Source organism: Schistocerca cancellata, chromosome 3 (assembly GCF_023864275.1).
Source record: "Schistocerca cancellata isolate TAMUIC-IGC-003103 chromosome 3, iqSchCanc2.1, whole genome shotgun sequence".
Lineage (NCBI taxonomy): Eukaryota > Metazoa > Arthropoda > Insecta > Orthoptera > Acrididae > Schistocerca > Schistocerca cancellata.
The window spans coordinates 923,099,526-923,125,461 of NC_064628.1; the positions used below are offsets into that span (position 1 = coordinate 923,099,526).

Genomic DNA, 25,936 nt, shown 5'->3' on the forward strand with positions numbered 1-25,936 from the left:
TGTTTAGAAAACAACAAATCTGATATTCTTTCTATAGAAGCGTTCCAAAACGTGAGATAGATAAAAGGCGAACATACACACACTCATTATAACAAAACTTGCGCAATAACAAGGGGTAATGTCTCACATAGAGCAGATCCTGGCGGACACCGATAATATTTGATTTTCGTCATTCAGTAATACAAGTCTGATTCTTCGCTTTAGGTATGTACGTGTTAATCTGGAATAAGCGCCGGGTGGTGAGTATGTCGATGCCCGTTCACAAGTTTGCAGTATCGGCTGCCTGCAGTACATGACGGCGCTGCGCTTCGTGTCAAAACGACCGCTACGAGTACCACGTGTTCTGTTGCGGGCGCTCCAAGCGACAAATAGCAGAAACATAAGACAACGCGCACGCGTCAGCCGCCGCTACCCGGAGCGCCGCCCATCAACGGATACTTCGACGAAATAGTGCTGCGACGATTAGAGTAGCTCACAAATGTTAATACTTTCACACGTAGTCCCATTCGGAAAAACCTTCAATTCTTCATCATTCAGTTCGAGCAGCCACACAAACTTGTATAATCGCACTTATTTAATTGCTGCATAAATTTCTAACTCCATTATCACACCGAGTTGAGGTGGGTTATTCAGGCTGGTGCTTTCTTACAGCCTGTGAAGATATTAATTAATGCACTTTGGTATCTTCCGTAAACAGTGCGTTTCTAACATTTTACGATGCGCTACATGACAGTCAAATACTTTAAGGACAGGCAATCGACACACTATGAAGACTGGATTTCACTACTCCAGCTGATCTTTTCTTCCATTTACTTTTACAGCTGTCTCCGTATCGAAGATGATTCCTTTACTGTCAGAAGTGGCATTACAGATTTTTGTATTGACCTTATATGAGTACTTTAGGCACTCTTACGATTTTACGTAAGCACGGTGGTACTATCTCTTTGTATTTTTGGCGATTGTGGTCCGAGGCATTTTAAGATTTAAAAATCTAGCAGTATTTATAGCCCCCGCGGATATCCCCAGCGGTATGAGAAGACAATGACACAGGGCTTACGTTACATCACTGCGTAATGCCCATAAAAGAGAAATCAGCTTTTTCGTTTCTGACGTCAAGACTTCGGGATTCGAGTACCCGTCAGATGTAACCGAGCTAAATCACTGGAACGATCAAACTGCATCTGAATACGAAAGAAATGGATTCATATAAAATTAACTAATTACAATAGTTTTTCGTTGCTTTCCACACATGTGTGTATACCGTTAATAATGATATGGATACTGCTGTAGTATTTGACAAATGTGCCTCACTTTGAAATGGGGATGCCTTGAGCGCATGCACCAAGTCCGCAACCATGTCATCAATGCCGTCGGAAAATTTTAAAAGCGCTTGGAATGACGCTATTAGTAACTGCAATTTATCAGGTGGTAACTTAACAGACTTTCGTATACAGAAGAGCCAATAGGAATACGTAATCGCTGGTCACAAATATCTGAATGATACATGTAACTACCAGTAGTCTGCTACGAAAATAAATATAGTAAAGAGTGTGTTAACACGATCTACCAGCTAAATAAGCTTTAGTTGAACGAAAACATTTTCTGTTTTGCGCTGTATGTGGGCAAAGCTTCCTTTTGTAGAGCACAAACGGGGCTTGTGAGACGTTATTGATTCTGCAACCCGGCAAGAGAATGGGTCCGCTTGGCTAATATGTAAAATGTTTGCATACTTCTGCTGTTTTTTGGATGCAGGGCAGAACCATGTCTAGCAGCAGCGTGGACTTCAATTACTCCACCTCCATTCAGTTTCTTTACTGTCTTGTTCACATACAGCGTAAATAAATGAATTTTTCTTTATAATTTCCTTCGGTAGATGTTTGAACTTCTCATCCCAATAAGGATTAACATATTTTAGGCTGTGGTAGTACAAACTAATTCGAATAAAATATTCCGTACAACAGGTATCCAATTTTTATTAATTACAGAGTCACAGATGTTAGAATGTAACCCAAACACACACTCATAGGAAGTTGAAAGCAAAGGCCAAGTTTACTGTTGAGTTTCATAAATTAAACTTCCGACTTCAACGTACTTTCGATTTCTCTCGACAACACGATGTGAAGCTCTTCTGAGATCGTCTTAGCGTTCTTCCATGGGGGACAGCAATATTCCATCATCATAACGGTCAATTCGTCTCTTGTGTTTGCTTTCCATTTGCAGACTTCGCCTTTCAACCATCCTCACATTGATAACCTCTAAAGGGATAAGGCCCAGGTAACTTTATGGCCAAATAACCTGTAACCGCTTATGCCGAACCATCTTCTGTGGAATGCCAAGTTTAGACTTAGTGTCAGCTGATGACCGGAATGTCCAAAGGTTCTGTCGTGCTGGAAGAACATACCCATGCTCGTCGTCAAATGAACCTCTTCCAATAATTCTGGAAGCTAGTTTTCAAGAAAGACTTGACGGGGCCCCGTAAGACGATGCGGTAACAAAAGAGCCAAATCAACTGATTGTCTATCATATCGCGCCACTCATTTATACAAACAAGTGTTCTTGAAAATGTCTCTCTATAGAAGCATGTTGGTTTCCGTTGGGCCACCGATTTGAGTTACGCCTGTTACTGGCTTCACTAGTAGACAGTGTTAATGTGGTTACTCTGCGATCTGCAAGTAGCCAACGACGAAATTCCATTCGGATATCTTCTGGACGATGTTGACTCCGCCGTAAGTGATATCACAGAGACCGTGCATGCCTGATGTATGCCACATTCTTGTACGTGGGACACCGAGAGCCGTAGGAAATTCTGCGTGTGCTCGTTGAAGGACTACGTTCGAGCCGGCCGAGCGGTTCTAGGCGCTACGGTCTGGAACCGCGCGACCGCTACGGTCGCAGGTTCGAATCCTGCCTCGGGCACGGATGTGAGTGATGTCCTTAGGTTAGTTAGGTTTAAGTAGTTCTAAGTTCTAGGGGACTGATGACCTCAGAAGTTAAGTCCCATAGTGCTCAGAGCCATTTGAACTACGTTCTACCAACTGAATAATTTCTTCTGCTTCATCCAGTTTCTTCATTCGCACGTTCAGACGAAGTATGACTGCTGAACACTGCACCAGGCTCACGCTATTTAGTGAAAACACAAGTAAACACACTTGGATCTGCTACTCTGCCGTCAGGAAATACTCTAGAAGTAGCGACAGCAGCGTCTCCATTACACGAACACACTGATCAGGCAGAACATTATGACCACCTACCAAATGGCAGGTATGCCCACCAGCTTTGGCACGGATAACAGCTATAACGCGTCGTGGTATGAGGCAATGAGTTCGTGGTAGGTCACTGGAGGGGGGGAGGGGGGGAGGGGGGGGAGGCGATGAGCTCTGAGATCGCGTTCAATCACATCCGAGGTGCGTTCCATCGAGTTGGGGGGGTGAGCGCATCAACTGGAACTCGCCACTGTGCTCCTCGAACCACTCCATCACACTCCTGGTCTTGTGACATGAATGGCGCATTCTCTTGTTGAAAAATACCGCTGCCATCGGGAAATATTACTGTCACGAAGGGGTGTACGTGGTCTGCAACCTGTGTGCGATACTCCTAGGCTGCCATAGTGCCTTGCACAGGCTCCAGTGGACCCATGGACGCCCACAAGAATGTTCCCCACATCATGACGGAGCCGCCGCCAGCTTGTCTCCGTCGCAGTACGGGCGCCAGAAGCTATTCCCCTCAAAGACGACGGATTCGCGCCCTCTGATCGGCATGATGAAGGTATCGACAATCATCAGACCGTGCAACGCTCTGCGCTGCGTCAACGTCCAGTGCCGATGGTCAAGTGCCCGTTTCAGTCATAGCTGCCAATGTCGTGGTGTTAACATTGGCACAAGCATAGATCGTCGGCTGCGGAGGCTCATCGTTACGAGTGTTCGGTGCATTGTGAGTTCAGACAAAACACTACCCGCTTTCGAGACTGATGTTAGCTCGGCGCCTGCCCTGCTCTACCAGTCTGCCCAGCCTACGACGTCAGACATCTGTAATGAGGGGTGGTGGTCGTCCAAACCCCACGACATCTGGACGTGGATTCAACTTGTTTTCGCCAAGTGTTGAAGACACCACAGCATTCGTCGAACATTCGACAAGTCGTGCAGTTTCCCAAATGCTCGTGTCGAGCCCCCAGGCCATCACACTCCACCCTCAGACAAATCGTGCGCCTTCTCCATTCTACACACTGACAGCACGCTCAATGATGCTACATGCACCGTGCGTATGTCTGACTAGCAGTCATTTCTCGCCAGGTGACTGGTTGATGTCGATAGTCGGTCGGTGGTCATAATGTTCTGGCTGACCAGCGTATGTGCGGTATGCTTAAAAGATACTGTGGAATTGGCAAAAACCCACAACCACAGCTGAAAAATTCAATCAAGTAAATTTTAGCACAACTTCAACTTCGAAACAAATATGACAATCGATAAATAAACCCATATCGGCTGAAATACCAACAAGCGAAATAAAAACTCAGTAACCAAAAAAATTTGACGTATGTTATATCGAATGTTTTATACAAGTTAAGGTATATTTCCACAGCCTAACGTATTTATTACGTATATATTTGCGATGCTTCGTTGTTTCAAGCTGTCCCGCCATCCAATAACTGAGCACTCTCAGAAATGGCCAACAAGCTTAAATATTTTTATGCACACTCATCGCAGCACAATATCTTTCTTCTTGTGTACTGTACATACAAACATGAATCATCATGTACAAGAAACAGCTATTGGGGTTCATGGAGTTTCAAGAAATATTTCAGTGTAAACTTTGTACATGTTACTAGAAAGGTCATAATTTCCTTACCAAGCTTTGGGTGTTCCAAACGAGAAACGACCAACACCGCACTAGAAACGGCGTGTTGATTAAAAGTAACAGAGACAAGAGGAAATGGGTTTATAGCATGCCAATTAGGAAACTGTGCGACAGGCAGCTTCAGGGGTATTAATTCAATCAAGTAGGGTACGATACCAGTTTGATTAACCCAATGCAAGCGTTCCTGCACATGGCACGTTCTCGCCATTATTCTGGAAAAGTGTCAGTATATACTGTTTCGTAATTGATTTTGATGTACGTTACTCTAAATATCATTTCACCTGAACAACCAAGAAATTATTTTCCACGCGAAACTAAATAACAAACAAATGGAGCGTGTGCCAAACATGTGTTCATATATATTATCACGATTTCGTCGTTTCTTATACTTCACACGAAGTCCACAGACAATTAAGAACAGCCATTACCACTCTGTACACAAGGCTAGATGACTCAGAAAAAAGTAATTTAAAGGTAAGAAAAAATAATTAATCCTCGAATAGTTTTCCCGTAAATCTACATAATTAAATCTAATTTTGGAAAAAAAATCTTCTCTCCACGGACGAAAACGTATACATGTGGCGATGATGCGCGACGGTTGGAGCGGACACGGCCTATTATAAGCATGAACGCCAAAAATAGTGTGTTCTCTGTGAAGTATGGAGGAAGAGTGCGTTGGGTTAGGGCTGTATGAGCCATGCAGCGCTGGCCTAGCCGTTCTCAAGCAGATTTCAAATGTAGACGGTTGCTGAAACATTTTGCAAAATGTCTTCTCGGAAAGTGTATGGTAACTTTGAGGTGGGAGCTTTTTATGCATTTCAAACGAAGTATTAACATCCGGAAGTGGTTAACACATAAACCACTCCAACAGTTAACGGGGGTAAACCTGAAAAATAATAATAAAAAATGTTTATATTTGAGAAGAAATCAAGCAACTTCAGTGCTCTTCGCGATAAGAGAATCGGGAACTTAAAAACAGTTTGGAAGAGTCACATCTCATCTTGTGGATTAGACGCCTATTTTAACGCAACTTTTGTGCTCCGTCACTGAGTTACGTGTAGAAAATAATGTTAGTACTTCAAGGTTACACTTATTTTCTTTTGAAGATTTGTCAAGTTTAACTTAAATGTAACCAAAATCATCGGAAAACATTATAGTATGATTTTTTTAATCATTGCATACCTTTGGTCTTTCTGCAGTGCCAATTTCGTGTCGTTCCCCCCCCCCCCCCCCCGCGGAAGGGAAAAAAAGAGGGGGGGGGAGAGGGAGAGAATGTCCCTGAAGTAGTCAACACATTCATAGCTTATACATCAAACCGTAATCGGCATTAAGTTCATAATAAGCGTTCCACTACCTTTAATTTGACGATCATCATATCGCCCTTACGGCTGCACAAGTTGCAGCTTATAGAGTCCGCAATAACAGAAAATCCACGACATGACAGCAATTTCCTCATAGCTAACGCGTGTCTTCCTCATTGGTGTCGTCGCTTCGCGGAAAACCTCGACGTCCAGTTAGGGAAGGAAAAAACAGACCCGTTAAAACCGATACCCGTATTTTAGTTCTAAATAACCACTATTTTACGGTATTTATTTGGGGTCTATATCATCAGTTGTCTTATTTTTACTTATAACCGAGTGAAAGAATCGACAAATTAGGCATAGCAGCAACGCTACAATTTTTCGTTTTTAAATGAACCTTTTTTTTGAAAGAGTCATACTTATTTGTGAAATTTGCATTGGTTTGAAATATTTCGTTACTATAGAAAATTGGAAAAGCGATCAGTGCTATTTTGACAACAATGCCGACAGAAACGAGCAACGAACACGTGGCATATGAGCTGGTACAGTATTGCTGAGATGGTACGTCCCTTAAGGTGCAAAACTTGCCCACACCTCGTCTATACGGCAGTTTCTCGCCGTTGTCGCCAGCCATCCATTCTACTGCAGAATGGCACGAAGACTAGTTTGCCTCATTTTCTTTAAAATGATTACATATTTGTCTACAATTTCTACGAAATAAATGAGGAAGCAAATCATGTTAACAGAAATAAATCAAAAACTTAACAATATTTCATTCATAGCATACAATGAAATTTAAATCACATGATCTGCTGACAGTATGTAATATACCTTTATCTACTTGTACCCTTGAAAACACTCCAAATTAACGCGAAAAACTGTTCTTCAAACCTCAGTTTCCACCCTTTAGCACTGACTATCCGTAATGTCCAAATAGTGGTATGATGGCTGGTAGCATGATTTTTAGCAGAGTTTAAAAAATTATGGCGATTTTTTGTAGTAATCAACCACCTATTCTTTCGAGAAAAGCAGCGAACGGTGGACGGATCAAGTTTTCTTTCATTTGCCTACTTGATTTAAAATTTTTATTCTATGCGTCTTGCAACAGAGTCAAAAATTTTTCCATCTTTGTTCGATTTCTACGTTTATTGCAGGAAATAATAGGAACAAACGGAAAATCGGTTACTTCAGAAACTGGTTATTTTGAGCGGTTTTAACAGTCAGGTTAAACCAATGTGGGCAAAAACAGATAGAACCAAAAAACAGGTTGTTTCAGCGATAACCGCAATACCTACAGCCAACACGTTAAAACGCGACTTCCACGGAGATGGCCACATTCGCTAGTACTCTCCCGCTTCACTGCCAAGTATCATTCACAAGCTACTAGCCGATACAATTTTAACATTTTCATAATCAAATGGACAAGATAAAGGTGTTAAACGCTTCCGTACAATAACTGCAGCAACAGCACCAAAAGATTTTCAACAAGAGAATATTGACAAGGAAAGCACAACACACACAAAGTTCGTACAGAGATGATGGATCGGAATGGGATGTTGAGTACTGCTATGACGTGTTCAATTGGAGTTCACAGGTCTTCAAATTGCACATAATTTACACATAAGAACCAAAATGGTAATACGAAGGCTCGAATGCTGCCGAGCCATACACGATCATTTGGAAGTAGTTTCGCTGATTACAATTGAGATGGGACAGAGGATCCGTTGGAGGTGGGTTTCTCTACGTCCCTCTTGTCAATTTTTTTCCATTCATTTTTGCTGTTAATAAGGCTGTGGAAGTTATCTATGAAACACGGAAAAACAAGCAAATAAGGAGCATCATTCATAATCACGAAGTGTGTCACACAGCAAGAGACAATAGCCTTTTTGACGGAGAAAAATGTATAAATAATGTCTCCTCCTCAGTATTCACCTGGTCTGTTGCTTAACAACATCTTGTTGTTCCTGTAATTCTTCCAAAACAATGTTTTTGAGGTTGTCACATTAGAGTGGAAAAATGCTTCCTGAATCAGTTCTGGAAAGCCAAAACGTATGAATTTTAAATGCCAGTATTTTGAAGAACGACGCAAAATTTTGGTGCAACGTTTTCGTAAAAACGTAAATGGAGGCAAGTCACTTCACTTCAGGCGATTGTCGGAATGGAGCTCTCATATCCACGGCTAATAATGTTCTCCGTTGGCTCCCAACTGGAGTTCATCTGCCTTTGTGACCTACATGTCGATGGTACCCCTAATTTCGTTCCGTCGCACTTTTCCATCTTCCCTCGCCGTCTCTCTCGTCTACTTTTTCACATACCTCATTTATAGGTGTCAGAAACTGCATGTTTAACGCAGCTGAGACCGACCGGAAATTGACACTAGCAAACACCATACGAGGTGTGATAAAAAAGTAACGGGTCAGTGTTGTTTTCCTTAAAGAATCTTTCTGTATTCATCAACATCAACTTTGTCTCTTTCAAAGTAAATGAGGAACTCACTTTTCCTTATGGTCTTCAGCTCCTTCGGAAATTCTGTTTGTATCTCATCAATGGTTGTAAAACTACGTCCTTGCATGGTTCTCTTCAGGCATCCGGTATAGAAAGATGTCGCAGGGGGCGGTGCCCAGCGAATACGTTTGCTGAGGCAATTTGCCAAAAAATCATTAACAAACTGAGTAGTTAGAGGGAGCATTACTGATATACATATTTCCAGGAGTGACTTTGCCAAAATTCTGGTCTTTTCTTCGGATTGCTTCACGCAAACCGAGCAGAACTCCCGCGTAGTACTCGTTGTTGACCGTACGACCATAAGGCAAGAACTCGCGATGCAATATCCCATTGTAGTCTCAGATAACAGTGAGAAGAACCTTCATAATGTGATCGCACTTCATTTTTTAGGTTTTGGCTCTTCTGGCAGTTTCCATTGAGAGACTGGGCCCTGGTTTCGACGTCATACCCGTATAGCCATGTTTCGTCGCCTGTGTTATAACCTTCTAAAGAAGTTCTGCATCGTTACCGACTTGATTCAGTAATTCCTGAGCAATGTCTACCGCGACGTCGTTTCTTGCTTTGAAATTGTTTTTATTCGGAATTCAACAACTTCCGAACAAACTCTGCTGCAACACTTTTCATGTCCAAAACATCCGAAAAAATTGCTTGGCACGAGACAAAGGGCATGCCACCTCTCCGACAGTGATTCGGCGATTTTCCAGAACATTTTTCTTTACTTATTCCACATTGTCGTCAGTAATTGATGTGCTAGGAGGTCCAGGGTGGTCGTCGTCTTCAGAGTCTTCTCGACGCTCTTTGAAACGTTTATACTATTCGTAAACTCTTGTCTGACTGATGGTATATACGCCGAAAGCCCGTCAAAGTTTCGAATGCGGTGCTGCACTTTATTCCATTTTTCACGCAAAATTTAATGCAAATTCTATAATCCATCTTTTTAGAAAGCAAAAATTCGCCGAGCACTGGAATACACACACAATCTTCTCGACTGTGAACAATACACTAATATTGAAAACAATTGAAAACATAATTATCCATCAGGAACACGTGTGACGACATAAAAAAATTTGAAAATCGGATGTATAAATCCCGCGAAATTAAAATTTTTTTGTTATTATGCAGCGTCGATTTCGGCGCTGTTCTGTAGTCGAGATGGATACGAAACGTTTCAGAACCATGCCGAAATAATGACCTCTGTCCTGACGTCACTTCCTCGCACAGGCCTTATCGACCTGTAGATTGCACAACGGAAACATAACAGTTTTTCTGTTGGAGTTTCCACGATGACGTGCTGAATACACTGAAGAGTTTTACGCGGCACAGCTACTGCTTCAACACTCTGAAGAACGCGACCATTCTACACTGTAGTGTGTACGTCCATACTTTATCTAGGGAGCTAAACACATCAGTCGAAAAAAAAAGTTTTCTGCGACAGAAGAGGGGATAAAAACTGGAAATTTCGAGGTCGCATAGATGTTCTCTCCAGGGACTGAGACCCTCATCAGAGCGCCAGACGCAGTCAGAGCTACGAATTCTGCAGGCCAGTCGGCCTGACTACAGTTATTTGACAACCTCAAGAGACGAGGACTGCCTTGACTCTGTCCTGGTCCAGCAAAAGCCGGTCCTGCCGGCCAATTTGAGGGCGGTTTTGGGAGACTTCTCACAGTCATTCAGTCGAATGTTGGCTCTGGGTTACACTTTTTCCAGCGTGGGCGAGTGCACACACAGTTACGTATTTTCAAAAGTGTATTCCGTGTTTCTCCACTTGAAACACTCAAGTGGAATTTTTGTTGATATCTCGCAGGATTTCTCAATAGTTTTGAATTTTTATATTTCAGGCTTCTAATTTCAGAGTGAGCCTAACACTGTTGGAATATAACATCTTTTAAAAATATTTTCTATTTATATTTCATACATCATTGATTACCTTGCATGTAATTATATGATATATAATTTCAGATTATTGAATGAAATTGGTAGCATCCTTTTTTTATACTGATAATATCAAAAGGTGACGAAACTAATTAAACATGCATTCCGTTTAGGGATAAGGAAGAACGCGACCTGCATTTCTCTAAGTTATTGTCAACTTGCAGCACTGTAGAATTCTCTGCAAAGTACTGTTGCCGCTGAGGCGCATAAAATGACCATTTTTACGTAGTCTCTGAACTTTAACGCCCTGAGAATGAAAAAGCCATCAGGTTACAGAGAGCTGCTAGCGAGCGACACGGCGCCGCCGTACGTAAACGAACAGCTACGCTTATTGCCGACTTCCGCCCGTTAAAACCGCGCCGCGACGTCCATGTAGCGGACACATAGTACTACAATAAAGGGCCACCGATCGTAAACAGTGCGGGAGTGTCGGCACAACTGGCGCCGCGCCTGAAATCTGAGGGACAGTCAAATCAAAACGGGAAAGATGGAAAAACACTGGGTAAAGAAGTAGTAGTAGTAGTAGTAGTAGTAGTAGTAGGTTATTTCAGAAGTAATCGCAGCAACTGTGAACATATTTACCCCACTGTGAGACACAACAGTCGACGCCTTCATAGAAAAATGTGTCTGTTGCCTACGGAGCCGTGATTCTTTGCATGTGTGCAAAGGGCTCTAAAAAGTACGGAAATCGCACGGGGGAAATCGGGACCTTACGGAGGACGTGTAAGGACTTTCGAGCGAAACTTCCGCAATGCGGTCTAAAGAACCTTGGTAACACGTGGAATGTATGAGAAACAGGTCGCAATACATTTAAAAACCAATATCCTCTACGTGGAGGGTAAAAATCGTAGAGGGAGACCAAGAGATGAATACACTAAGCAGATTCAGAAGGATGTAGGTTGCAGTAGGTACTGGGAGATGATGAAGCTTGCACAGGATAGATTAGAATGGAGAGCTGCGTCAAACCAGTCTCAGGACTGAAGAGCACAACAGCAACATCCTCTAAGTACGGTAATTTGCTCCAACTGTTAGAAAAGTTCAGTGCTTTGAAGAAAAACAAAACGGCACATTCAGTGCAATATCCTGGGCAACTGTATGTTACATATTTTAGAAACCAAGTTGTAATCCGAAGTAAAACCGTCCTTTTGAGAAAAACATTCGAAAATGCCCCATCTCACTTTTTTCCGCAGGTATGTATGCTGTCACAAAGCTCCATATTATCTACAGAAATAAATTTTTCAGCTTGCCAATGGCAGAAGAAAATTAATTGTAAAATTTAAGTCATACAGAGTAATGTGCAAATATAGCATGTTTATGTCACCTCCAGTTCGTCAGCTCTTCAGGATTAACGGTAGAGGCAGAAAGATTCCAAGAAATCTACACAGACGTTTTTCTGCCTGCTAACAAACTAGCTTTGAGACCAGCTCAAGCGTAATGAACATACTTGGAGCTTCAATACTAATGGAAGTATTATGCAACGACACGCTGCAAGCAGAACTTGGTGTTGGATGTTCGACCGGATTATAGTATTTAATAATAAAAACCTAAAGAGCGTTGTTGTCCCCAAGTACTGTCTCAGTTACAGAGTTGCCCACTTTTACGGTATTCGAACAAAGTCCCAATCTCCGCGCGAATGTGTGATCAAGTAAAAATATAGCTCTAATTTAAAGAAAGTGAGAATTTTTTTCCTTATTTTATGTATGTAATGTGTATATCACAGTTTACTAGTTTTTGGTTTTGTTGACGAGATATTTCGTTAGTACGATATTGCGGTGGTTTCCCTACCTGCCTTCCTCCCGTATGCACACTTCCACATACCGACAAAGAATCACAATGTTAGAAATTTTAGACCAATCAAAACGCTATGCCACACCGTGAAAAAATATTAAGTAGGAAAGATAATAAAAGCCAGCACCCTTCACCAGAAGTAAGTACTGTGGTAGGATGCTGTACTTCCCACTCTTTTTCCTTTTAAATATTTTTAAGTGATAGGAGCACTTTTGAGATACCACCTTGCCTTTCGAAAGGTGGACAGGTATCCAGTAGCAGGTCGAAACCTGTTTGAAGTGACTGTGTTTTGCGCTATCCGCATTGTTGGGACACGACACACCCCCAGCACAGTGTTAACGTAAGTACTTCCGAATTGTCCTTTTTATGAAGTTTTGTGTGGTTTTCACATTTCTGTTCTTGGGAGAGAAAATGGGATTTGTGATCATCTATTGGGATAACTGTCCATTATATGATCAGTGTAAACAGTGAAGTCGGTCGTATTCAATTGGTCGTTTAGTAGTATCGTCCTTTCAGCCTACGTTTTCTATACGTGGTAATTTTCTCGTAAGATCAGGAGGTGTCTCATCATTTATCCTAACTATTTTCACGTCTTTTGTAGTAGGTCTGTAATTGTTTTTTTTTCTTACACGTTTTCCAAAAGGCAAGTGGCTTGTCCCGTATTTACACGCTCTGATATATTCTTTGTACCGGGTGTACAGTGTTCCGCTCGTTTATCCTACATGTCTTACATCACACGTGTTGCGTTGTAGTTTGTATTTCTTCCTTTTGGTAGACGTCTGCCTCAGGTTATTTTTGGGATGTACTTTTGGATTGAACTTTCTGCTTTGAATGCTACGTTTGTGTCTTGTCTTTCGAAAATATTTTATGTGAGTTTGTGCTTTTAATTATGTCGATAAGTCTGATCTACAGTTCGCGAGGGCAGCATTCACGGGTAGGGCGCATAGATATAGGGAATTGAGATGTTTTCAAACAGAATTTAAGCAAAAGCAATGTCCACTTCCAGGCTTTACTTAACCTAGATCATCTGTCCTGTTAATCTTGTACAGTGATCTCTAGGGGACCTTTCCTGGAGATCGACGCGTGCACCACGATGCAGTTATCTCCGTATTTCGTTTAATTTTTTATAGTTGGAGCTATGTTCGGCACCTTCAGTCCGGTGCAGCTATTTGACTCGTTTAAACATTTCTTCAAAAATGTGACCGGACGTAGAAGACCGAATTCATAGACGACATGACGTGAGAGAGTGCCGGCAGCGGATACTTGCTCCCCTCGCTCACTGGGCGGCACAAAAGCGTTGCCAGTGGGGCAGGTCGCCGCTCGCCGGGACATCGATACGCCCGCCGCGAGAGGGCGGCCGCCGCCGCCGCCGCGGCCCGACAAACTTCTGGCGCAGCACGTGCCGCCGCGGCGCGGCGCATGCGCGCCAGATCGCACGCTTCCCGCTCCGGGGCATCACCGATGTCGGCACACGCCCGCTCGTCTTCCGCGCCTCTCGCCTGCACCAAGTCGCTTTCCTTCTCATCGAGTCTCATTTCATCCCCATCGACGTGCAAGTCGCCGAAGCGGCGTCAAATCGAAAGACTTGCACCAGGCGAACGGTCTACCCGACGCGAGACCCTCGTCACACGACACTTTTTTTTAGTCATCGGCAGGGTAGGCGATTGTCGTCGAAACAACCGATTTCGGTTATATCGGGTTCTTCGAAGCCAGTTCAACCTAGCTGTTGAATCTGCTGAAAGTGACCGGTTTCTGCAATAATCGATTTTGGGTTTTTTCTGTAGCGATAGTGGAAAATTATCTCGCTGCAAAGTGCTGCTAGTGAAAGAAGTGTATGACACGTTAAGTAGTCATAGTGTTGTTTATTTTTTGTTTTTACTTTCGGTCGCTATGCCGTATTTGCACTTCGTAAATGTTGAAATAAATCTTGTCAAACACTAAACAATTCCTATTATTTTCTGTAATAAACTTAAAAATCTAACAAAGACTGAAAAATTTAGACACACTCAGTTTCAAGATATAGAGAATCAAAATATTGAATTATGTCCATCCACCATTCACAGCTTTTCTTGAAAGGTAATAAATGATTCAATACCACAAAAAATATGATTTTTGAAATTCCTCAAAAATACTGAAATGGGGGACCATATCACTATTTGTGCATTACGAATAGGTAGTGATTAAGGATGAAACCTGAGGCCAAATAACGCTGTTTCTCTGGTTAATTTGTCCGTTTTCAAAGGGTACAAGCAGATAAATGCGTATTATGTAGACACTGACAGGCAGCAGAGCACCTACTCCATATTTTAATTGTATACTATGAATGAATTCAAGATTTTAATTTATTACTGTTGTCACAATTTTTTTCGTCTTTTTATTTTGTAGAATTTGCAGACAAATCTTTAAAGCAAATGAAGCATTCCACGTCATTGCTACCCGACTCCGCAAAAATATTTCCAGACTAAGGTTGGTGCCATTCTGCAATACACCGGATGTCTGGCAAATCGCATACGGTCAGAAGCTACCGTACAGGTGAAATGGGGTCGACTCTTTGCATGCTGCAAGTGGACGCGTACGTTAAGCCACGACAAACTGCAAAAGGGACTTACCGTCTCAGCAGCGTTGTACCATTTCTCACGCCATGTGTTTGTTGCTTGTTTCTGACTATTGGCGTTATTACTAAAATAGCACTGATCGGTTTTCCCATTTTCTATAACACTATATTTCAAGCCAATGCAAATAATAGGTACAACACGGTTTATTTAAAACCTAACAATTTTAGCGCTGCTGCAATAGCTAATTTATATTTCGATTTTTTTACTCTGTTATCAGTAAAAAATAAACTTGTTATAACCGAGACGAAACAAATACCAAAAATACAGGTTATTCCGAACTGAAATACCGTTACCAGCTGTAGCCGATTGGTTTTTCCAATCCCTAGCCGTGAGTCTTCCCGCCGATTTCATGCGGCCCGCCACGATCTTATCATGTGACAGTGTCTTCTCCAACCAGTACTGCAACAACGTCCCGCGTTGTTTGTTTCGTATATCGTATTGAGAGGTTGACAGATTCGACATTCTTGGATTTTCGAGGAGCGTTTGACGAAGTGCCCCACAGTGGACTGTCCGCGTTTAGAGAAGGAATCTGTTCTCAGATATGCGACTGGCGGCAGTACGTTGTCCTGGACGGCGAGTGTCCGTCGAAGACGTGGGTGCCCCACGGGAGTGAGGTAGCGTCGCTCCCATTCTCTGTCTGTTGTACGTGAACGATTTGACGGATATGAAGCGCAACACACTGCGATTAACTGCCGGTGATGGTGTAGCAAACGGCAAAGTGTCGCAGTTGGGTGACACTCTGACTGTAGTAGGACGCAGGAGGGCTGGTGGCGTTTCTATTTGGTATGATGAATCGTAGCTTCTAGGAAATCTGGAAAAAATTTGAAGTTAATGTCGATGACTATGGAAAAAAAACCTTTTATGTTTGAGCACAGTATTACTGACGTGCGAAATGGAACGAGCACACTAGTTCCGTTGCAGCGAAGGCGAATAGTCAACTTCAGTTAATTGGGACAATTCTAGCAAAGCAGAAGAGTTACGGGACACTTACTTGCGCGACCCATTTTGGAGTAGTGCTAGAGTGTTAGGCTTCCTCCACGTCTGGCTGAAGGAAGACTTCGAAGCAATTCAAAGGGCTGCATCTCATCTCTTCTTCTAGTTAATACTTCTCCTAGATTAAGCTTATCCGTTACGGAATCTGTAGCACCTCGTGCTCTTATTTTAAACGAAATATAAATAGAGATAACTGCGACCACTCACATATGAAATGGTGTCTTTAGTTTCATAAACTAAGTTTATAGTCTCTTCAGACTCATTTTCGGACGAGGTATGCAGAAGATTACATACTCATGTTTTGACATGTTGGGTACTGGAGGTGGAGGTTACTTCACCTGTGACCTCTTCTGGTCAGAAAAAATACACATCGCCTTGTTAGTTATATGGCAACGTGCGTCGAAAAATGATTTTTTTTTACTTATTGTGACAATAACAGCAATACTGCTGTTAACACCCAATAGGCATTCTCCACCGTCACTGTCTATCAGGAACAGCGTTAGGCACTAAGAGGAATGATAATGGAAACTGCCAATTGGTTTTTAGCACCAGTACCGCTCTTACTGTCGCAATAAGTAAACGGCGACGCATGTGTGTTTACTACCTTATGCTAGTCACACTGAAATAACCTCCAAAGTCAACATAGTGCTAAAGGTATTGATATGTTAACTTCTGCCTGCTTCACCTTAACAGTCTCAAGAATTACTTCATGGAAATGAAGACACTTCCCAAGTCTCCGCTCACAGCTATCTGCGTTTATATTTCACTTCCTCTATCATTCTTAGGAAAACTTTCTGATTATCTATCTACTTCCTGTTCAGCCCCCACAACTAAAACTCTTCGAATTTCCCCCCCCCCCCCCCCCGGTTTTCCCCCTTCCATGCAACGCTGTGCTCCAGACGTAGGGTCTCAAAATCTTTCTTCAAATGATTGTCCAAGTTTGCACTTCTAGACATTTTTGCGAGGAATGCTCTGTTTACCTATGCTAGTTTGTTTCTTACATGTTCCGTGCTTCGCCTGTGAGGCTTTGTTCGTTTACTTGCAAGGTAACAGAATTCCTTCAGTCTGTTACGATGTGCCCCCCCCCCCCTCCCCGTTTGATGCTAATTTAATCACTAGCCTCGTTTCCGTTATTTAATATAACTTTCAATTACATCAGTTCATATTCTGGACTCCGCAGACTGATGATTCCTTTCCAGCCCACTCCATTAACTCCTCAGTTTCACGGAGCACAGTAATGCCACCAGCGAATCAGATCGCTGATATCCTTTCACCTTTAATTTTAATCTCGCTTCTGCAACTTTCCTTTATCTCCTTCATTGCTTCTTCCCTACATACCTTTAACAGCTAAGGCGAAATACTGCATCCTCGCCTTACGCCAATTCACCATTTCTAAAATTTTAACCTGATCGAGGCATTCCTATCACTGACTACGTTCTTACTATGCCGTCAATTACATGAATTTGCCACTGCAGATTGTAGTTCCAACAAAGATTCCTCTTCATAGCTTCTGTAGAGTGCAAAAATAGACTACCTTAACATACATGTTGGACAATGCAGGGCATATTTATACCGTTCGCATGCACCACCACCACCACCACCAGTCTTCTGGGTGTGGTACCGCATCATAATGTATACCGCATCATAATGTACAAACTCACTCTGGCCGCGAAAGCCTACGCAATTATATAAGCCCTTTTCTGTTAAAGAAAGACACACAAAAAGACAATACTTGCGATACTGTATTTGTGCTTTTCTTCCAACATCACTCGATACTAAATATCTTATCAAATAGTGTATTAAATCGCCTCCACTTCCTTTCGTCTTCTATAAGGAGATCTTGCACTGGCAGATTAGATGTCGGTAATTATGTGTGAGCAACATTTTCCTCCAGTTGTGTGTCACTGGAATACAAAAGACGTGTGACATGAAGGCCCTACATATTTTGAGAGTAGAAATTTGAAGTATTCGATGTTTTCGGCACGCTGCTCGCCGTTACGTTGGTGCTGTAGCAAATACTTGGTCAACTTTTGTGGTTGCGACCTCTGCCCCCCTCCTCCCCCCCCCCCCCACCAAAGCAGTCCGCATTCATATCGGGATTTGGCACTACTGGCTGATCTTGACGCTACAAGGCACATTGTCCTTCAATGGCTAGCTACTACCAGCTGTTGACAAACGATATTTGCGTTCCCGCCACACCTTACGGCAAGCACTGCCAACAAAGCTCTGCAAAACAGTGAATTAAAAGCACTGACGCTTGAGCTGGACTCTCGCCACGCCCGCGAACCAGAGAGAGCTATAGACGCTATCAACAACGGTGCGAACTGGAGCAGTTGAGTCACGCCTCGCCAGAACATCCTGCGAGCCGCAGCCGCCGCCGGCACGCACGCGGCGCAGCCGGTGCTCCGAACACGTACCAGCAACGGATCCCGCCGGACTTCACGGCCGGTGAACGAGGCCGGCTCGTGCATGACTAACCTCAGTCACCTCCAGATGTAGCAGCGGATTGGGGGCGGTCTGGCGTTTACATCCAGGCTGACATATCAAGGTCGTGGCTTCAGAGTGTATGAGAGAAAGACGTTACAAACTGTCTTACGGATCTTGTTTCAAATCCGTAAACGCCCATATTATTTTTGGGCCAGTTCACCTCCCGTAATACCAGACGACCGCGCTGTTCCCTCGAGTGTCGCACGGGCACCTTGCCTCCTCCTCCTCCTCCTCCTCCTCCTCCTCCTCCTCCTCCTGCTGGATTAATGTTTCTGTCTTTCGGTGTTGCACGAATGATCTGAAATCCTCAACTAATTTGGATAGGACTCATCCTCAACATGGTCTGTTGGCCACGTTGCTTCATTTGATTCCGTATGAAACCGAACAGTCGGGACTAACTGCGCTTTTTGACTGACTTTTGTAGTTTGCTCTGGATTCTTCATAGTTGCAGCTATACAGACTTTCAGAGAGTCCGCAGTCTTCGTACTCCCCATAGCCTTGCAGTCATTTTCTGCTCCACTGGTCTCTGGTTGACAACCCCTCAAAACCATCTCAGTATAGGGTATTACATTCCTACACTACACTGCGAGTATGCCTGTCAAACATTTGCTCGAGAAGATTTGCATTTCGTTGATTAGAACTTTGGTTGTTTTCCACGGATCACGTTTGTCACGCGAGTATCGATTTAATAATGCTGTTTAATTAGCACTGTGAAGCAAATGGATTCTTATTAACTGAATCCGGAGGTTTAGAGGAAACATTAAATCGGGGTCTTTGTGTAAAACAACATATATTTAGCCCTGATTGAGTCCAGATGATTAACTTAAATGATTACCGTTTAAGGTTCCCTCGACAACGACGTCATTAGACACGAGCGTAAGTTCAGAATAGGGAAGGATGGAGAAGGAAAGCGGCCGTTTACTTTCCAGGAAACCATCCGAGTATTTGCTTTAAGGGATTTAGACATACTATGCAAACCTAAATCACGATGGCGGCACGCAGGTTTCAACCATCGTCCTCCCGAATGCGCGTCCAGTGAGCTAACCAGTGCGCTAGCCCGCTCGGCAGGTCATAACTGTTTTGAAGTTTAGATAGATCTTAACTGTTTAGCGCTAGATACATTTTTTTCATTTTTAATCTTTAAAGTTGCTTCAATCGTCATGTGATACATCGGTATCTTAAAACTTAAGTCTACAGTACGCCATAATTCCGCTTACGGCTCTACAAATTTTTACCCTGTTGTTGTAAATTCGCCATTGTCAAGCATAAAACAAAATAATTAGTGCCATGTCATGGCACATATATAAGTAACAAATAACAGCACTCTTGTACAGTTGTACACTTTACAACGCCGAAATTACGACATCAGAATAAAAACTTCTACGGCCATAAGTAGAAAACAAAGTACTTTAAAAATTCATGAACCTATGTTACAAAAAGCTTAAATACAGTGAAGAGTCAACGAAACTGGTACACCTGCCTAATACGGCGTAGGACTCCCCTGATATGACAGGATGCTTACGTACGAGTCACCTGTCAGAGTCTGTCTAGACGCATCAGAGGTCCCTTATCACTCCAACTGCACACATCCCACACTGCTAGAGGGCCTCCACCAGCTTGAACAGACCCTGCTGATATGCAGGATCCAAGAATTCATGAGATTGTCTCTATACCCGTACACGTCCATCCGCTCGATACAATTTGATACGAGACTCGTCCGACCAGGCAACACGTTTCCAGTCGTAAACAGTCCAATGCCGGTGTTGACGGGTCCAGGCGAGGCGTAAAACTTTGTGTCGTGCAGTCGTCAAGGGTACTCGAGTGGGTCTTCGGTTCCGGAAGTCCATATGGAAGATGTTTCATTGAATGGTTCGCACGCTGACACTTGATGGCCCAGCACTGAAATCTGCAGCAATTTGCGGAAGGGCTGCACTTCTGTCATGTTGAATGATTCTCTTCAGTCGTCATTGGTCCCGTTCTTGCAGGATCTTTCTCCTCTTTCTCCCGCCTCAGCGATGTCGGAGATTTGATGTTGTGCCGGATTCCTGATATTCACAGTACACTCGTGATACCGTCGTACGGGAACGTCCCCACTTCATCGATACCTCGCAGATGCTCTGTCCCATCACCCGTGCGCCGACTGTAACACCACACTCAAACTCACTTAAATCTTGATGACCTGTTGTTATAGCAGCAGTAACCGATCTGACAAATGCGCCAGACACTTTTCTTACATACGCGTTGCTGACCGCGGCGCCGTATTCTGCCAATTTACGTATCTCTGTATTTGGATACGCATGGCTATACCAGTTTCTTTGGCGCTTCAGGGTATATGCTTTCCTGCCGTAGATGTTACGGTTAGCAAAATTTTCTTTGGTATTAGACAATGGTGAAATGAAACTGCATGATAAATAACGTTTGCGTACTCGGGGAGTAAGTAACTACATTTACAACGGCATCAGATCTCACATAACAATTGTGCACCGACTTCCGTGGAGAAGGTAAGACTTATCGCAGCTAACTAAAGCAGGTGACCCTACTGAATCGCCAAACCAGCACGTGGGACATACTCGTAGCGAAGCTGGACTGTCCCGAGAACAGGTTTGTGCGCGTGACAACAGCGCAGGCGCCGGCAGTGGCAGTGGCAGAGCGCATGCTCCGCAGCAGGCAGCGCCCCGAGCGAGGACAGCCGCAACAAACGGCCCTGAGCTACAATGCCCGCCTCACATATCGCACCCGGTGCTACGCTAATACCAGGCAATAACCAAGGTTGGAGAAATGGTCGCGCTCAGAAAGTGCTGATGATAATTTGCGTAATGTGTGTGTCAATAAGTACCATCTGCCTGTTATCTCTAAACAGCTCGTGAAACGGAAGCTACTACCACATTACAGATGATTTATTAACGAATTTTCCAATGAAATTTTCTATTGCAGTCCGGTGTATTTTCATAACTAACAATATTCCCGTCCTGTCAAACCAATAAAAGGAAACATTTATTTGTGAGCCTTACTGTTTACGTTCAATGTAACTAAACATATTACATCGACGCAGTAGTCACAAGCAACATGTTACTTTACATGAAACGGAACTACTAGGTAACACTTCCACGTCTAAGTTACGCTTCTACATCTAGAAGTAGTTTGCGAACCACTCTAAAGCACTATGACACTTCACTTCATAAGGCGATACCGAACTAGAAATTTGTGTCGATATCGAGCCGTCTTCTATTAAGACGAGCGTTTTGACGAGACCTGAAAGGATAATATGTGGCATGGATCTGGCTGCATCTTCTGTAGACTTTGGCGAACTCGTCCAGTAACGCGGAGGTAAGGAAGGGATACTGAAGCGAGATTCTGAGAAGAGGATTATGTTTCAAGTATGTGCACACATTCGTATCTTCAGAGCAGAGAGGTTATATATGAATAGCCGCACTATAAACAAGTCACTTAGGAATTACATGGAGTCAATTGACAGGACTATTTTCAATTAGGACCGTTCTGGTCATGCGCTAGAAAAATGCTTGGAGGAAACAGAAAACGAGATAATATGAAGATTCTGTTCTCTTCGGTTGTAGAAGCATTAGACGTAGCTTACACGGAGATAGCAAATTCCCCTCCCTACTGTTTGACGACGGAACCAATATCTTATCGTGTACGACGGATCCGACGTCAGTCGCTGACATCACTGCCTTTTGTTTCCGTCTCTTCAGATCACTAACCCGAGCAGTAAGGAAAATTCGTTGTAATTCCGATAACTATCATCGCTGATTGTGGTTACAGCGTGTATGAGTGAGGATTTCCACCGAATAGTGATTTTTCTTACCGAACGGTGCTGGCACATAATGAGAAGCAGAAAAAAGACCAAAACAACTTATTAGACTATAAAGACACTACAGCTTTACATTGGGGCTTAACTACCAGTGAATTCATTCAAGTTGATACGCATGCATGTACGATTTTTCGCGAGCACGTTTCTCCCGCATGTTGACACTGCTTGTGGCAACGTGGTAATATATCGGAAGCTGTTTAGATGACGAGGCTATGTTTATGGACACTGATTTCCAAATTACTTATTTTTTTCATCACAACATTATTCTCTCTCTCTCTCTCTCTCTCTCTCTCTCTCTCTCTCTCTCTCTCTCTCTGTGTGTGTGTGTGTGTGTGTCTACATTTGAAGAGCTGCTATACAGGAAAGTTCTACTAACACACTGTTGTGTTTTTACAGTACGTTCGCTGTCACTAATATGTTTCATTCCTCTGCGATCCCTACTATCTAGTTATTCGTTATTTAAAACCATAAGGAGCGTGGCGGAAGCTGAAATTTTAAAGGATTGCATTTCATATATTCGGATTTTCTTGTCGTATGTGTAGGGCACTGCCCTACTGTTACACAGGAACTATGTACAAATAATTCTCTGGACATCTGCCTTATGGATTATCGTTACTTCTGACAATTTGATCAGAGAGAGAGAGAGAGAGAGAGAGAGAGAGAGAGAGAGAGAGAGAGAGAGAGAGAGAGAGGTGGGGGGGGAGGAGGAGGAGGAGGATCGATACGCAAATTTATCAACCGGCCTAATTCTTTTTCTGTTCATATTCTTCCTTCTCTTAAATATTTGAATTTCTTCTCCCAGTTTCTTACACTCTCTACATGTCTGTGACGTTACATACCTGACAAGCAAAAGCAAAATAGGCCCTAGCACTTCACTTCCGATCAGTCGCTGCATCTCAGCATAACCTACATTGTGGGACAAATTGCGTAGTAATGCCTTTTACTGTAGTGTCCCTCCCACAACAAACTTCTGCACTCCGCTACTACGATTCTTCAGATGAAACAAATAGATTAATACGTTACAATAGCACTACCTACGAAAACGCAACTATCAGACTGTCCCTGTTACAGAATAAATCAGAACCTCGTACAATTAAATTTCATTCTGTATTACGCGCGTGTTATTTCAGACTTCTCCGGTAGTTCCCCAAAAGAATGTTATAACAAATAAAATTTCGAAGAAACCAAATTCCTAATGTTTTTCTCAAGGAGTTACTTTTACAGACTAAATGTTTTTGTTCAAAATTGTGTTGCAAATTTCACGCACGAGTGAATTTAGTTTCAAAGGGCTGATTAGCGATAGCTTAATAGCTAACTATTCTACAAAAATTAATATTCCGGGAGCAGTGACAAATACAGCATGATACTAGCCTTGACACTACATTCCTTTCCGCTACGCTGTTTTTTTTTTTTTTTTTTTTTTTTTACTCTTACGGCTTCCAATGCCTATTCACAGACTGGGCGCCTAGGTTTCGCACGTCTACTTTTCCCTAACGTACCGGACCCCACTCAGGCGCTGCGTATGTAAATCGATACAATTACGATACTGGGAAAGCCGCAGTGTAGTGTTCACAGCACTCTATCAAATCGCCCGTATTCACGCTGCCAAACAGATAAGACGTATTGGTCTGTAACAATTTACTACCGATTAGCAAATCTCTCAGATGCGCTGCCAACTGTGGAATAACGAAACCCGCTGCAGGACGGACGGCAGCACGCATGCGCACGACTGCCGGAGCGCGCAACAAGTTTCAGACTTTAACGATTCGCTTAGCGAGCGCACACAATTACATTCCAGCAAAACGACACCATCCTTCTCCGCGCAACTTTGAGTGGGATATCAAAGGACGGCACAATGCCTACCACTCCCTGTCGACGTTCCGTTCTTTCTTTACTATGTCGTTACGATTTCCGTCCGCCGCTGCCACCTAGTGTTATGTGCTGCCTCCGGTGTTGTAACAAGCGCGAAGGAGCCTGAAGAGATTATCCGTTGCTTATGACGTCTTAATTAGCTGCGACAGGAAGCCAGCATACGTTACCTGCTAATTCTGCTTCAGTCTGTTACTGGTACGATTACCGCGATCATAAACACATAACTGCCCAGCGCTGTTCACTATTAAACGATCGCAGTATTAGTGATGTCACACCCGTGAGATACCAAAACTATAATATTTTCGTTTCACCAGTGACAATATATTTTAATTAACAACATTTAAGTATAGCATTAATAAGAAAATAGAAAGGGTACTGAGATATATTTAACTTTTTTAAAAAGTTATGGCAACACAAGATTGCCCCCACGTAAAGTGAGGACTATATCAGTAATCTAGGTTGTTCATTATCTGGTCAGTATACCCTCATACTCAGTCTCTTCTGAAGGTTTTGAGGATGTCTATATTTCAAGAAAGGGTAAGACAGGGTATGAAAGGAGGTACTTTATCAGATTTTAGAAGCGCACAATCGCATCAGAAGAAGAGAAAGAAGAACCGTTCTCAACTGTTAGCCTTGTATCACAGGTCACTCGCCTTTTAACAGTGGTGATACTATGAAGAAAGATGAATATGCGCTTTTTGTTACTAAGTTCACCTGTTTAGCTCAAGTAAAAACAGCGCAACATGGTGCGGAATTCTGCACGTACACTTGTCAAACACGATTAAGGAAGAACGTGGCGTCTTTATCCAAGAATCTGTTACAATGTTTAAGACTATTCACATTACGTAGTGCCATTACGTAGCCGAAAAACAACTTTTACAAAAACAGGGCACATAAAATCAAACTACTTGGCGTACGTATGAGGTTTTTGTCCTCCAGGGAGCTACATGGAAGAAGGAAGTAAAATAGTAAGTCTGACAGTCCCGTTGTGAGTATTATTGCAAGTGCTCAACTTTTCAGTTGTAGCAATGAAACAGAATGTGCATCTATAGAGAAGCAACTCCGATGTACCAAATATTCCCATGGTTTGGTTGACTTCGAAATCCAGCACAACCGGAGTCCTGGTGTTCTCCACGATTTTGCATGTCTGGAATACAAAAAATTTCTATACTAGCTCCAAGGGGGCGATAGGTTATACAGGGTACATCACCTAAAACTTGCATCGCAAATATGCGCAAGTGGAATGTGCTGTTGATGAGCGCTTACCACAGAACGGATACGAGGTCAGGGTCTGGTATTGTTAGCCAGTAAACAAATTGTAGTAACACTTAAAAGTTTATTCTTCGATCAAACGTACTGTTTTTTAAATGGAACAATGCCTATTGACATTAAACTAAAAGCCAGTTACGTCAGTGGTGTTTCTTGCAGGAGTGTAGTAAAATAGCAGTTTCTATTCCCGCAATATTTGCGGTGAAAATTCGGGTGATTCGCCTGTATACAATTTGTACAGAAACCAGACAGCTTTGTAAGAGCTGAAGGACATGAAATCGGAAACAATAGCTGAGAACGTGGAAGACAGGGTTGTAGCCTGTCTCCGATGTTATGGAATATATACACCGAGTTCAAGGAGAAGAAAAAGAAACTCTTAACGTTTACCAATGGTATTTTAATTCTGTCAGTGACGACAAAAGACTCGGAGGAGTAGCTGAAAGGAATTGATGTTTCTTAGAACAGAAGATAAGCATAAAATACTATGGTAA

At 42.8% G+C, this 25,936-nt stretch overlaps 1 protein-coding gene across 3 annotated transcripts in view; it reads right to left on the reverse strand.

Annotated features, from left to right (window-relative positions):
* Positions 1–25,936, reverse strand: part of LOC126176000 (PHD finger protein 21A-like) — a 120,276-nt gene that overhangs the window by 8,615 nt on the left and 85,725 nt on the right. The window lies entirely within an intron of this gene.